Here is a 16,944-nt window from a genome sequence, read left to right as displayed (position 1 = left end):
ATAAGATATTTTGACATCCTAAAACTACCGGAAGTTTGTACTACATCTCTCAAAAGACGTTTGATGCCTTAAATCTAAAAAGAGAGATAATTAAAACTATTTTCTTTTTTTAAAACAAAACCTGTTTTATTTAATGTTGTTTACCCTATTTACAGGGTGAATCAGACCACCCGTGCACAACGGGTTTGGCCCAACAAACGTTGAAAAACGACCATTTTTGTTAAAAATCCACCATTTAAAATTTAGTTAGTGGGTTACAATTTTAAAATTCTTAAGACACATTTCTTTAAATTTTGGGATCATTCAAAGAAAAAAATACGTCCGAAAAGTAATTAAAACAAACACGTCGAAAATCCAAGACATTTAAAAAAATTTTAAGTAGGGCTTTTTGAAGGTGTAGTAGTGCGAATTTAGAAAAACACCTAAAAGTGTCTTATAGAAAATTTAATTCCAGACCATGAAAATTTTGAAGTTTCCAAACATTAATCTTATTGGTTTCTAAAATATTTTTATTCCCTAAACCAACTGATCATTAGTCCTTTCCCATGGGATATGTTTACATCTTGAAACTACCGGACATTTGTACTACCTCTTTCAAAAGATGTTTGATTCCTTAAATCTACTTAAAGGTTTTCCCGCCGATTTGTAAAGCAACTTTAATTCCTTTAAACATATTAAATCCTTAAATTTAACTGTAGCGACTCATACTAAAAACTAATCTCTCAATTTCACAGCCATTCCCTTAGAAGGGGTTCGAGTAGTTACACTTTAATCCAATACACTAACAGCTCCTCACCCCGTTTTCAATTACAATTAAAATTTTTGAAGCATATTCGGGGCCGAGAGCTGCGACATATTTCAACTTGTATCGTTCCAGAGGCGATAACTCAGCCGACCTAATCAGCTAAAAGGTGTTATTTTTCGATGGTCGCAAGCAAGGGGTGTCTGCCGACGGCCGGGAAATGACAATAGAAAAATTGAAAATAATCCGACCATAAAATGTCCTGGACAAGTGACGGGTGTAGCAGACGATTGTCACTTTTGGAGGGAGATTTCTCCCTCCAAATGGTAACCAGATTTATATTTTGACTTGATTTTATTATGTACATGAATAAAGCCTTGTGGCTCTACTCAGATACTATCTTGAGGTAGTTATTTGTGTGTTCGTTGGTATTTTGTTAGTGTTTTGCAAGGGTTCAAACCCTGGTCCTGTCCTATGTTTATTTTTTATTGTCAGTATAGCATCATTAACTGTCTTATGACGAATGGCACCTAGGTCGAAAATATATCTATCTTGGAATTTATACCACTACCTACAGATTTGAAAGGGAGCATTTGGTTTCTCAGACATTATTGGTCACTTTTTAGTGAATTTCCCCATACGGAAGTAGTTATTAACGTAAGTGGACCTAGGCCGAGGACCGATATACTTTTTCATTTTGATGTCCCTAGAGGCCAAAAACACTATTCGTTCAAATTGTTATATGTATGGTTTACAAACCAGCATGATCGGATTATGGGAACGGAGTGTTATGGGGGGTTTTATGTGGTAAAAAAAAGTACCAATTTCTCTTTAAACCATTTCAAAGACCTTAAAAAACAAATAATTTAGTATATTGGAGTGTTTATGTGTGGTTATTGGTTACGGAGAAATTGGAATAAATTGTAAATTTAAAATCCCAATGTTATTTTTATGGAGAATAAGTAAACTGTTGTAGTTGGCTTGTTCATGGATATATTTTGATCAAGCTTGGCAAATTTATTTATCTTACACTATGCTATTCATATTCAACTAAAAACACAAACTTTATTACCCTACTTGTAGCAGCAAACCACAGACCTAATGTTATTTAAACAGATTGAATTTAAAATCCAATACTGGAAATTTGCTTAGTCTGCAGGTTTGCTGTAGCGGGGGTATTTTAATACAGGTTATGTATAACAATGATGTACTATGTTGTCAGTATGCGCTATGTTGAGTTACATGCGTGGCTTAACTTCGCGCGAAAGCTTTTGAGAGTGACACAGGAATAAATATTTTGATAATATTTTGTAAATATTTTGATTAATTATTCATTTCTTTTTATTTTAAAACATCATTATAAACAGAATATTATCGTAAGTAAACTATTGCTTGAACGGCTAAACGGTCAAACATATGAATGTTTAACTAAATCGTAAGCTATAGTAAAATTTAAAATCAAACTAAAGAGCAACTTTCAATCAGCAAGTTCAAGCCTTTCCAAGCATCACACAAATGTATTGTTCTTCAGATTTTGCGATGCGATTGCATAAATTATTTGTGGCATCCAATGGTATACATTCAAATAATTCACTCAAAATATTAAGGAATAGTTTCTTTTTATGACACATGGAGCGAATGTTGCGATAGAGACATTTGACTAAACAATTGCATCTGTGGAACACTTGATGAGAACAAATATTTATCTTTTCCGAAGCAGAAAAAGTATTAACCAGACATATATTGTTTGACTTCAACCTAAAACAATACTTGAAACTGTTAGTTTACTTTCACAAGTGGGTAAAAAATTCCATACTAATTGGAATCCGAAAAGAAGTAAAAAGTAAACAAAACTGTGTTCCTCGTTTCTTAAACTACACTAACATTGACATTACACAAAACATACTGTTAATACTGTTCTATGAAATGGCAACCATACAAATTAGGTATTTTAAGCCAAGTATGAATGGAGATGCGCAGCGCGATCTTGTAGTCTTGTTAGTGACTAAGGCCGACATTCCTTAGACACAGCTGTTAATTAATAGCCCATACAGATAATGGCAACTAAGGGACCTACAGTTTATAGTGGAATCCGAACCACATTTTCCCCTTGGTAATTACGAATTGGTCTAACTATCAGGATAGTACTGCGGATAGTCGTAGTACTCACCGTGATACATATTTTGGTATCATATACTGTAAACGAAAACATTCTTCCCGTTTCGCTTGAAAAGGAAATCATTGAAGGTAACACGTAAATGGTGTTTATTAACCTCTTTCAATAGCCGTACGAGTTAACCTTTTCAAATTTTGGTATAAAATAAATAAGTATATCTTGAGTGATTTGTGGGTGTTAAAAGAGTGAATATTGAAACGCCTGAATAAGAAAATACCTAAAAGTTTAATCACCTCTAAGAATGGTAAAGCTTTACGGGAATTTGTTTAGTAGAAATTCACATTTTGTTTTCTTGAACAATATGAAATCTCCCAAAAAGTATATAAGCTATTAGTTAAGCATGATTGTAAAATATTGCAAATTCAAAATAATCATCATAATTTGCACATTTTAACAATTTTATTTAACACTACTTCTGGCGTAACTACAATTCGTTAAACAAATACATGTTTAGTATTTCAAAAACTTTTTTTCTACAAAAATCACCTCCAACTCTAATAAATAACAAATACCCGAGCTTCACATTCACGTGTTCGCACCACTTTTTCATCACACGATTCACACCTAGCGTTCCCGTCAACGGAGAGTTATAAAACGTCATAATGTCAAATGTCAGCGAACTACTGTCTACGCTGACACACCGCCATATTTACTGCAGCAAGGTCCCCTTAGCCTTTATGTATTATTTATACGGTTCCGGAGAAGGGATGATGAATCGACCCTCACAAAAATACCGAACGTCGGAACCGTCTATTGTCCTAATGATTCATTATATTTACATTTCATTTGGCTTCCCGTTCCAAATAATACCCGGACTGAACGGACTCTTCTTCCGGCGATAGCAGCAATGTTTTAATTTTACGCCCGCAAAATGATTTCTCAATTGGTTTACAACAATGCTTCGGGGACAAGAAATGCGTCAACGGTTATTGTATTGATGACATGTTGAAAAATCGCGATTCTGTATGTTTCTGGTTTGTTTATCATCCGTGTCGGTTTGTTTGCATTGTTTGGCTGGGTATTTTGTGACGTGGTTGCTTCATGTATTGAATACTGTACGAAGGTATTATTTTAAATCTAAAATAATACCTTCGTACAAAAAAAATTATAACATCTTAACGTAATTAATCAATTACGTTAAGATATTATAATTTTCCTCATCATTATTGTCATTATGAGGTGGGGACGTCAACTAGGAGCGTATTTTAACCCAAAATGAGTGAAGAATAAAGGTAGAATGTTGTAAGATGATCCGAGTAGCTTTGTTACTGACTAAAGTCAGTTGTTTCATCAGTTAGGATCATTTGTAAAAAGATAATTTACTAAATAAATTACATCCCTCATGCCCCATCACAAGCAAGCTGCTGAACACAAAGGATAACAAACTTCAATTTAGGCTCAAAAAAAGTAATAAAAACTACACAATAATTTTGATATGCATCAGTTCAGTTAGAATATAAATCATTTCTTAGGATTGATATTGAGGTTTTCAATGTCGCAATGGAAATTTTCTTTAGAATGTGTCTGTCCAATTTTCCAAAATGTATACAAAAATCTTGTTATGGTCCCTCTTGATCCAATATACAGAATACACCAATAACTTCAACATTTTGTACGTTGTTTCATTAATATGGAATCGTTGGCTCATATATCCTTTTCTTTTCAGCATCGATTCCCAATGGTTGACCTTTACTTATTCCGAATCTATAAATCCATTACTCCTTTCCTTGTTAATAACTAAAAAAGTAGATTTTTTTCGTTGAGACCCACCTTCTGCTACGCATGGCACGTCTTCGTAAATAGTGAACATAACGAGATGGCTAGAATGTTCCTGTTATGGTAATGTCCATGATAAAATGATGATGATGATGATGATGATATTTATATTACTTCTCTGTAAAAAAAACAACTCAATAAAGTATTCACCAATCGCCCCTGTGGGAGTTGACAAGGTTAACTTTGTTGTATTTATTCTTTTCGTCATCTTTATATCCATTTTTGTAGGAAATAATACTCATTGTTAAACCATTAAAAACTGTCCCGCAGTCGTCAACTCAAGCGATCACAACCACAACCCGCCAATTTTTCCCTCCAACCCCGACACCGTGACGTCACTCAAAACGGCTCCAGAGACCGCTTAACAGCGGACAATTAACAATAACACTTGACAAGACTATAACCGTTAATACAACAGTTCGGGGGCGTTTTTGAAACAAAGACAACGTTCGTAATTAGAATCGACTGGATCATAAAACAATCCGGGCGGCAGTTTTGGCGCAAGATGGGGCGACATAATCGCGGGAACGTTTTGCATGAGGAATGCCGCTGTTTAAATGACGTGAGTTGTGTACATGTGGACCACAGACCCCTGATAAGTGTTTCAATTTATTTGTCCCCGTTTGCGTTTGTCCCTCCACATGTTTTGGCCGCATCAAAGCCTTAGATAGGGAAAATTAGTGTTTCAATGTTTTTGGAGGTTCTGCTTTTGTGATTACAGTATTGCCTGTTTTTCTCAAATAATTTTCTCAAATCAAATTATGTCGTTCAGTATACATTCTACAGTTTAAATTACTTGAAAATGCTTACAGAGAGTTTTTATAATTGTTTCAAACTCCTATTTGAATGTTTCAAAGGCTAAGCAATTTAGCATGATTGTGCCGTTTATTACTGGGCCCTGTCTGACATTATACCTATACTTACTCAGAGAACATTCCTTCAATACTAGGTCTTCTGTCTGTAATCCCTCGATGGGTGTCTTGCATGACTAAAATATCGCATTTGCTTTTCTTGCAGAAGTCAGCTAATAAGATTTCTTTATTTTTGCTTAGTTCTTCAATGTTGATCGAAGTCGTTACAAATGACAAGTGTGATTGTGGTCTCACCCAAACCCCGGAGCATCTTCTACTGTGCAGAGACATGGGCACAATTTGTCTGGAGGACGATATTTTTAGAGCAAATGACAAGGCTATTCAAGCTGCTAGATTTTGGAAGAAGATGATTTAATCAGTCAGTCCGGACACGGAAAGTAAGTAGTACTGACAGAACATCTAAAACTATTTAGTAATTGTCTTTATTTTGTAACGAAATACAAATAAACGTACAAGTAAAAATATATGATTTAAGTCTACCTAAATCATATATTTTTACTCATAGTGTTTACTAACAAAAACAACACTAACAAGGAGGTAAATACCCCCGCCGCAGCAAACCTGCCGACTAAGCGAATTTCCATTTGTCTGAATTGATTTTCAGTTAAATATATTTTAATAACATTAGGTTTAACGAGTACCTAGGTTTGCTGCTACAAAGAAACTAATAAAGTGTGTTTTTGAGTAAAATATTGATAGCTTAGTAGAAAATAAATAAATTTGCCAAGTTTGATCAAAATATATTCATAAACAAGCAAACTACAACATATGACAATATTCTCCATAAGAATAACATGGGAATTTTAAATTTACAATTTTTTTAATTTTCTCCGTTACTAATAATCGAACAAAAATACTTTCATATACTAAATTATTTGTTTTTTTAAGCTCTTTAAAAAGGTCTAAAGAGAAATTGGGAAATTTTGTGTTTTGAGGGTCAAAAGTGAGAAAAACCAATTTTTACCCCATAAAACCCCCCGTAAAGCCCCGTTCCCATGGTCCGATCATGCTGGTTCGCGAACTCATTCAAGTTTATCCCGCTTTACACCTTTAAACCAAATTTCATCAAAATCGGACAAAAATTACTCAAGTTATCGCGTTCACGGACGTATATATATATATATATATATGTCTATATATATATATATATATATATATATATATAAATTTGAACGAATAGTGTTTTTGGCCTCTGGGGACATCAAAATGAAAAAGTAAATCGGTCCCGGGTCTAGGTCTTACCGTGCCACCTACGGTAATAGCTACTTCCCTATAGGGAAATTCGCTAAAAGATGAAGTTACAGGGCAATTAAATAATATTGGACATTTCAATAATCAAAAAGACGCAATAGATGAAAAATCTTCGAAACCCATAGGACACCTGTGCGAATTGAATGAATTTCGTTTTTGTTGTTAGGGTACTGATTGAGTTGAGCTACCTCCTCAATACAAAGACAGTTTCTCCTAAAAGAACTATCTTTTTTATATAAATATGAACCTACAGATTAAGGTTAACCGAACTCCCGACTCTTGAAGCTATCACGAAGCAGATCCATGGGTGATTAACTGGACTTGAACCCTTGAACTCAGGTTTCCAGAACAGATTTATGATATTCTGATAACCATTCGGATACAATTAATTGCTTCTACCAAAAGGTGTTCACATACTGTTCACATCTTTGATACATTTGCAAGATCTTACAAATTGCAATCACACCGATCCTTATCAAGCCCAATCAAAGACTTTTTCGTCATACTGCAGCAAAAATAGCCATTTTTTATGCATGCGTTGAGTTTAAAGTAGCATTTTTACTCTCTAGGGAGAAAAAATCATTTTTATTTAGTCTCTAGGGAGTAAAAATCAGCTGTTCTAAACAGTTTTAAATTTCGATTGTGGCAATCGCATCGATCGAAATTATTTATCGATTGATTTATTAGGTAAGGTTGTAACCTATTGTTGTCGATTGCTCGACATATCGATGGTATAATAATACAACCGTAATAGACGAAATAATTAAATCTTACTAAACAACTACTTATTTGCATTAGCAGAATAAAAAAAAACAAGCTGGAAGTCGTTAAGAGAGGTTATCATTACATAAAAATGATTTAGCCTAGATTTTCTAGCTTTTTTTTTATTATTCAATATGACGAAAAATATAGTTCACCACACGGGCAAAAAGTTACTTTTTAACCCTCACTCATTTTCCAACCTCGGCTTCGCCTCGATCGTAAAACTTGACCTCGGATCAAAAAGAGTCACTTTAGGCCCTAGTGATGAAATATACTATTTTACCATTACAAGCCGAAACCATTACATTATCAACTTGGAAGTTGCATTTCGTTCAAACCACAAAGTTATTCTAAGCCGCTGCCCACTCCCAATCTGCTGACGAAGATGATGAAGGCCCTAAGTAAGAGATAACACTGGCCTGCATAATTCACGAAGGGTGAACCGCTCGGCCCCGAACTATAAATCCCGATTAGCAGCTGCCAATCCGCAATAGTCCAAATTGAATCTGGTCAACCACTCCGCGCTTGTTGTTTATTCAAACGTCGCTGACTCAAGCTTCAACCCCCCCCCCCAAACTGAAAAGAGGGGGGGGGGGTCTTCAAAAAATTGTGCTTTGTTACATTTTTGTAGTTGCGCTTTTCATTCAATCTTACTGGCACTGAATTTTGTCAAATTATATATTTACGATTAAAGAAAACCCACAAAACGACGCAAAGTTTTAATTTAAAAGTTTTTGATGTTTTAGTAAATTTTAGTCGGTAGGAGAACAAAATATTTCCAAAAAATGAAATCTTCAAATGTACCTTCTTCAGGTATTTGTACTTTTTACGTTGACCAATGGTTGTTAATTGTGTCAAAAAGCGTTAAATGTCACTGCATCAAAATATACAAACATAAGTTTTAATTATTAAATCAAACTAAGCGCATAAGAGTGCAAATATTTTCAATCGTGTTTCCTTTGCAATAACTATTAGTTGCAATGTAATTGACAAAAGTTTTAACGACGAAAGAATTAAATAATCATTACTTAAGGTAAGGAACAAAATATTTCAATCATCACATTTTAGCGGAAAGATAATAAAAACGCTTCTCTATGTATATTCTATGGATCGTGTTATGAATTAGAAACTTTAAGGGGGTCAGTAACGCTTTAATGGCTGATTGTAGATAAATCTTACAAATCACTACAAACAAATAAAATCTCTACATTTCAATTTTGTTCAAATTGATCCATATTGATTGGTCTGTTGACTCTTTTTTCCATAATAATTCTAGAAAATAATTACATAACAAACAGTCCGCATAGTCTCATATTACTTCGTTCATGTGTTATGTAGTAGTGCACATAATAAAGTCCACCATTATCCTCACCATTTAAATTTTACAACGTTGTTTAATGCTATACAATATTTATACAAAAATCATGAGATTGGAAATTAATACACTTTTGATTCCTCTCATGGACAATACCAAACTTAATGTCAAGGAGAATATAAGGAATGCTGTATAGAATCAAGTAGAATTGTAATTTATAATACAGTATTACAATTCTACCGTAGTCACCAAGCATACACCAAGGGTCAACACAAAAACCACTCGAATTATCATAACTGCTTTATTAGCATGAGGTTGAAATCTGCTCCTTCATATGAAAGACCATTTGGCAAGGCTCGACAATAAGGACTGCATATTTCGTCCGGCGGAAGCACAAGGGACCGTGACGTCATGGAAACATGTTCCTCGGCCTTAGAGACAGGAAATGTCCGGTATAATGACATCACTTGTATAAGTTTATGTTCTGTCTGTGTATAACACCTCCAGGAATAATAGAGGGGCGTATTGTGAGGTAAGAACAATGTGTAAGTTATTGTTGTCTGTTTGATTCCATTGATCATAACATGAAGCTTGATATTATAATGTTTTATATTATTTTATAGTAAGTGGTTTCATATCTCGATGGTAAATTGTATATGTGCATTTAGTAGTAATAAGGAGCAATGTGCGTACTGCAGAAATATGGTTGAAATCTCTATAAATTATAATGTTTTTGGACAATTTCTTTAACAGATTTATATCAATCATATTGATCAGAATATTTCCCTTTTGTTAACCAAACTTATGATTTCCTATACAAAGTAGGACGATGAAAATCTATATTTTGAACACGTATTAAACAATGGTTCGTTCCTAAACTATTGTCTTACACATACATTGAATACTGCATGGAGCTATTGTAAAATTACTCATTCAAAAAATATCTACTCATTTATAAAATATCTCATTCTTTGTTACTAATTCTATTGTAAAATTAAATTTTTTTGAGGTGTTTCTTTTAAGTACATTTACGATCAAGCTCGCGGCTGCAAACAAATCCTTTTATGTTATTTAAGGGTAAAACTGAAAAAAAATTGGACAAGTAACGTATTGAATTAAATCCAAACGGGTCGTTTTACCTAATAAAAAATCCTTAAAATCTGGTAAAATGGCAAGAAAAAATCTGTTAAAAAAGTATCAAACATGTTCCTGACAAAAACTTACCTTGAATCCATCTTTTACCAATAAAATCGAAAAGTGCGTATGTTTAATATATGTTTGTGTCACCAATGCATACGCTCTATTCTAAAATTGTTAATACAAAATACACAATATACTGTGCTCGTTCATTTGTATTGTGTTATTTCATTTGTTACTTCTATGTGTATAGCCATAGCCTCATATAAAAGGCCGCGTCCAGACAAAAGTGACGACTTCCACGAATATTAGAACAGATACGGCATGGGTCATAAACATAAACAAATGACGTCACTAGCCCGAATGTCTATACTAACAGTTGTATCAGCTGGCTAGGATGTTTTTTGACAGTACCATTTAAATATTATTAAAAACATGTCTGACTTGGGCAAGTGGCGTCATTGGTTTATGTTCAGAATGCCAGAGTTCCAAAGAGTTGATACAGGTTCAATTCCCGGCCATTGCAGTAACAATTTTACCATATTCTATTGAGATGTTATTCTTTTGTAATATAGTTTTTTGTTGACCAAAAACCCCATTATAAAAATTATTACTAAGATTAAGCTGATAATCGATTTACAAAACAAGATTAAAAACTTGAACCGATAGGTACATAATACTTAAATACTTTTTTATTAAATGGCGACCATACATAGAAGCTTTGACTATTATAGTAGGTATTTTAAGCCAAGTATGAATGGAGATGAGTGTAGGATGAGTGGCACGATCTTGTAGTCTTGTTAGTGACTAAGGCCGACATTACTTAGACACAGCTGTTAATTAATAGCCCATACAGCTAATGGCAACTAAGGGAACTACAGTTGATAGTGGAATCCGAACCATATTTTTGCCTTGGTACAGGGTGGCGCAGATGGATCGGGTGGTTTTAAAATACTTGTCAAACTGTCAATTTTAATGGTATTGGATTGAAATAAAGTGCAAAACGTGTACTTACAATGGAATTTTATTGACAAAAAATTAGTTAAGTTAGTTTTTAAAAATTACATCCATCAAATGCCTTCCTTCTCGAGCGACGCATTCTTGGAGTCGGTCCTTGAGGTTCCGCATTGCTCGCTCAAGCACATCACCAGGAATTGATGTGATTTCGTTGTGAATTGCAGCCTTCAACTCCTGAAGCAAGGGTCTACATGAACAAACCCCGGACCATTCAGGAGTTGAAGGCTGCAATTCACAACGAAATCACATCAATTCCTGGTGATGTGCTTGAGCGAGCAATGCGGAACCTCAAGGACCGACTCCAAGAATGCGTCGCTCGAGAAGGAAGGCATTTGATGGATGTAATTTTTAAAAACTAACTTAACTAATTTTTTGTCAATAAACTTCCATTGTAACTACACGTTTTGCACTTTATTTCAATCCAATACCTTTAAAATTGACAGTTTGACAAGTATTTTAAAACCACCCGATCCATCTGCACCACCCTGTATATACGAATTGGTATAATTATCAGGATAGCACTGCGGGTAGTCATAGTACTCACTTTGGACGTTAATCCACACCAGGGAGTATAATACCACGCATATAAAAGACCAAACCTATGATAGTGAAGACACACGAATTCCTGCATCAGAATCCGTTTTCAGCCATTAAAACGATACAGTCTCTATGGGAAGTTCCATCTTGAAGTTCGCCGGAAGCCTAAGGGAAGGTTCACCCTAATGAATCAAAACCACCCTTATATCTTGTATTGTTCGGGCCAACAGGCGGCGATCTTTTGTCAAATCGGACATTGTTTCGGCTCCAAGGGGTAATGGTGTTATTTTGACCCTACATTAATATTAATGCGGTAGTAGTCGACCGTAGATTTGTTGCTAAGATTTTCTAGACAATTTTTCAGAATTGAAAATTTTCCCGGGATGCAAAGGAATTTGAGGGTAAACTTGTATTTTATGGCAGTAGTAGTAGTAGTAATGGTACCTAAGCCACTTAATACTTAGGTACTTGTAAGGTAGGAGGGTAGGTACTTTGGAGAATTATAAGCACTCGTCGGTACAGTTGATTTTGTGTTTTTATGTATCAAATGTTTTTCCTTCCCAACATACTATGTATTTATACAGCAGTTTTCGTAGGAAGAATATTTTTAGAATATATACAATTTAATTAGAATTAATTATTTAATTATAAACCCTCCACAAGCGATAGTATGCCTCAAGATGAAATTCCAGGTAATAATAATATATAAAATGTTTACTGTACTATGGTTTTAGTTTTCATTAGAAGAAGTAAAACGTTCAGTATTCAGCCATGCTTTATAATTTCACCATAACCGATGTATGTTTGTATTTATTGTTAGAATGGAGGAAGGAAAGTATTTAAGACATTGTTTTGGGCAATGACAGTCATACTAAGTCGGTTTCCAAGAGGTTAGGATTCTCGGTTAGTTTGTGTAATTAATTTGCTTAACTGAAATTATACTTGACTTAATGTGTAAGTATTTATAACCATTGAGATATTTCTCAAAAAGGTACAGACAGAAGGCTAACACATTTTACATCGCAAACTGTTTTTTTGGATATCTCTATTCCTCTATCAAAATAAATTACGAAGTACTCTGCGCCGATTTTAATTAAGATATCATTATTCGTTATGCTGAATATTGAGGGAGTCAGAATCCAAAGACTCCAAACTTGTAATGTTATGATACAAAATTGTAAATATTAAAAGTAACTATAGGTTTTAGTTTATTTTTTAAATAAACATATGTACTGTAAAATTTTTTGTATATTTTTGTCTGGATGTAAATAGATGTAAACTAAGGTGAAAATATTCAAGGAGATTTTCGCAGGAAGTATTGAGACGGATTAATAGTATATTTCGTACCTAGGGCCGAAAATGAGGTTTTGCCGGCTCGAGATAGTTTTTAAGTTCGAGACGAAGTCGAGAACTTAAATCGATCGAGAGCCGCAAAACCATTTCGGTCCGTGGTACGAACGCTATTTTTCACCACACTATACCCTATTACCACTATTCACCACAATAATAATGCACACTGATAGTCAACACAACTACAACTTTAAGGTTATGTGAAGAAATAATTTGAGGAATCAGCAAAAATAAAAATATATAGTTGCTAGGCAACGGTGACAATAACACAATTCTATTGAAATGCTATGGATTTTGATTATGTATTTAAAATGCATTCATGTTTTTATGTAAGTAAGCGGACAGCTGATTTTGCGGCCCCGGCCTGTAAAAACCTGCTCGGTCCCCAAATTATGGACAGCTGGCATCGCCAGCAAAACGTAACTTTCGGCCACCAATTAACGTATGTAATACAGCCAAAAACATGATAGTGTGGTGAAAAACACTTTACATGAAGATTTAAAACCCACATTTCGTTACTCATATTATGCCTCCTGATATCTTCATTTGATAAGGTAAATGACAAATCGTTTTCACACATTTTATTTATAACTCTAACTTTAAAACTAACAATAAATAATGTTATAACTCAAAAACTACAATACAATTAAATTAATTTTTACTTTTACTTCTAACCATCTACGTAAGTACAATCTCAAGACCATGCATAACTTACGAAACGGTTTACTCCGGTCAGAGATAAAGGTGTTTAATTAATTACTATAAATCGTAAAGATACGGCGAAAACAACGTTCGAGAGCCAAGAGGTCTTATCTTTTTATCATTCAATAAAAGGGGAGCGTGCCCTGCTTGCGCCAACTTCTTTATCTTTATACTCCAAGGGAGAAGAGACCCGCAGGTATTAAAAAGCCATCCATTCAAACTTGTAAAGTATTTTGCAAAATCGATAATCAACTTATTCTGGAAAATGTAGTTAAAATAATGTGAATTTAATTTAATAGTTTTTACCTACAACAGTTTTTTACACCAGCCTTTTCAGTTCAGTTCTTCGAATTGAATAGATTCACTTGACAGCATTGAACCAAAGTTTGGACCAATGAGGTTCGAGGATTGAGAATAATTTCTTTTTGTAAAAAAATACAACCGACTTCAAACGCTCTAAAAAGAATGAAATAATTTCAATAAAGTAAACTTTTGTATTAGGCAAGCTCACGTATTTTAAGTCGGCGCGGCTCTATGATGATTTTTGATACAAAATTGAAAGAGGGTGTCCATATTGCAGGTGACTATCTATAACTAAAGTTGTTAATCTGCATGTGTTTTTCATAGTTATGCGTTAAGTGTTATTTTATTACCGTAATCAGAGATCGGCATTATGAGGTATTAACGAGTATCTTTAAAAAGATTATAACGCATTTAAATGTTTCTAACTTTGAAAAGTAACGTTTTAATACTAAACTAGCTTCTTTTCCCTATCATAATATCAAACTAAATTATTTTCCTATTTATCTAGAACATTTGTGTGTGTTATTTTCATAATGCATTTATTCTGAAGTAAACATAAAATACAAGAAAATATTTCCTTTAATATATAAACAAAACAGTTCAGTATGTTTTTTATATATTTATGTTATCCAGCTACAATTTATTGATTTTCAAAATACACACACGATATTTAATTTCAATAATATTTGCACTTTGAGCCGCGCCGACTTGAAATACGTGAGCTTGCCTAATACAAAAGTTTACTTTATTGAAATTATTTCATTCTTTTTAGAGCGTTTGAAGTCGGTTGTATTTTTTTACAAAAAGAAATTATTTCATGATTTTTAGTGACTGTATAATTTTTTATATATCAATCACTTGAGGTTTTTTGATAAGCAAAACTGTTTGAAACAATCAAAAGTTCCACAAAACAATAATTATTTTAAAAATGCTTGAGTGACCTGTTCAGGTTACATAATCATTGGTTATGAAAATAAACATTTTAAGAAAGAAAGAGTTGTCCATTACATTAGGCCTGATGAAAAACTGATTGTCTTTTCTATATACATTGAAATGTCAGACATCATCGTTTCCTGCAATCGGTGTACATCTACATTATAAAAAGAAATACAGTAACGTCTCAAGCCTTTTGGAACAATATGAAAGTTATTCCTGAGCTACCAGCACTAAACAATCTCTCAAAAGTGGAAAATTGGTCGTTAACACGTATAGTACCTTTGGAAAATATTATATGAAAGATTGGTTCAGCTAAAAGTGGTGTAAGTCATGTAGGGGGTTTTGTTTGATCAAGATTTAAAGCCTAGTCGAAATTGCAAATCATCTTCCCCTAGAACTTTCCAAAGCAGGCATAATAGTACTGATATGATAATAGGAACTGGGTAGAGAATATTAATAAACATTCCACATCTGCAAATGCATGTTTAGTAATTAAAATATTTAACACTTTTAAGACAATTGACGATTATGCACTGTCACACTTCTTAGGTCGTGTAAGGAATAATTGCATTTAATTTATATTTAGACCTGTTTTACGAATGCTTTGGTTTTCACAATACACCTTTATTTGTCGATATCATACAGCTATTCACTGAAACATATATGTTTTTGTAAGTCAGAATATTCAATACTAAAAACAGAATTACTGTATACACAAATCAGGTCAAACGTTAAAATACATTTTCTATAGTAACTGTTCTATTTCTAATCCAAGAATATTAAACACACATCTTGTTTCAACAAACTCTATTTCAAAACTAAACCAATGTTTACAAAAACATGTTTACAAAAATCATCTGTCAACAAAAGATATTTAAACACAAATAAATCATATGACTAGAAGAACAGACTTAATACAACAGTAACCAAAACAAAAATCATTTTTCTCAATGTAATTAATTTAGGCTCCATGGCAAGAAATAGTTTATTGATCAATATGAAGCAACTGTTTCATGAAGAATTGTCTGTAGCTTAATTTAAATGGTTTCAACTAACAGCTGTAGGAATGTTATTATTATTTATTGCCTTCTCTGCACAAATGTAAACAATCTGCACAAATGTAAACAAAATAAATGTTGAATATTTAAGGTTTTCAGAATTTTTCACCGAAACTAATATTATACTTAAACATAATATATAAGGTACCAAATAGAAACTCTCCTGGTTATTTTGGTGGTGGAACCACACTGATCGGTAAAAGAATCACAGAGAAATTGGTGAACATACATAGAAAAAAAAAAACATCGCCACAGACAAACTGAGAACCTCCTCCTTTTGTTGGTAGTGGGGAAGTCGGTTAAAAAAGAAGTAATATTTTAATACTATGAACGTCAACATATCAGCTGTTTAGACCAATTTAATTGCTTAAGCAATTAGTGAGTGGTTGGGACAATAATAATCACAATCAGTGGCTTTACAAGTGGTTAAAAACTAAAACATACTTGTTGCCTCTCTTGGAAGTTTTAAGTAGTGATTTTTAGTTGCCTGATTAAGAAACTTAGGTAAAGTAGTGTACGCAACTCGCGTAATTAGCCTTTAAACGACAGTCGTAGAAGCTTAAATTTTCTCGTTTCGTTAAGACTATCCTTACGCGATCTACATTCATTGCGTAAACTACTATAAAACTTCTGAATAAAAATTATTTTAAACTGGATATAGACCAGTAAAATTATAGTGCGATGGCCGGGAATCGAACCCGGATCAACTGCTTGGAAGGCAACTATGCTGACCATTACACCACCATCGCACATTGGAAATTGAAGAGTTTTGTATACAGGGTGAATAAAAAGTCAAGACCCCCCCATCTAATATTTTTCCAACTAAATATACAAAGATATCCTTTTATGGGTAGTGCAATCTTAGCAGGAAGTTTCATTTTATGATTTTGAAATTTTTGAGTGTCCCCCCAAAATGGGGGATTTGGGGGGTAACTCAAATATTTTAAATGTAAACCCCCTTCTAGTGACACCTCATTTTAAAGTGTTTACAAAAACTTAAAGAATGGTGA

The 16,944-nt window shown here is 33.6% G+C and overlaps 1 non-coding gene across 1 annotated transcript; it reads right to left on the bottom strand.

Moving 5' to 3' along the window:
* Positions 1-16,611: 16,611 nt before the first annotated feature.
* On the bottom strand, positions 16,612-16,683 carry Trnag-ucc (transfer RNA glycine (anticodon UCC)). Its single transcript has one exon. It is a non-coding gene; the product is annotated as a tRNA-Gly (tRNA).
* Positions 16,684-16,944: the final 261 nt, after the last annotated feature.

This window comes from Macrosteles quadrilineatus, unplaced genomic scaffold, assembly GCF_028750875.1.
Source record: "Macrosteles quadrilineatus isolate MER2022 unplaced genomic scaffold, UCM_ALF_1.0 Scaffold_2__2_contigs__length_208266976, whole genome shotgun sequence".
Lineage (NCBI taxonomy): Eukaryota > Metazoa > Arthropoda > Insecta > Hemiptera > Cicadellidae > Macrosteles > Macrosteles quadrilineatus.
The sequence above is the reverse complement of the archived record's forward strand: the minus strand, read 5'-3'. Positions and strand labels throughout refer to the sequence as shown.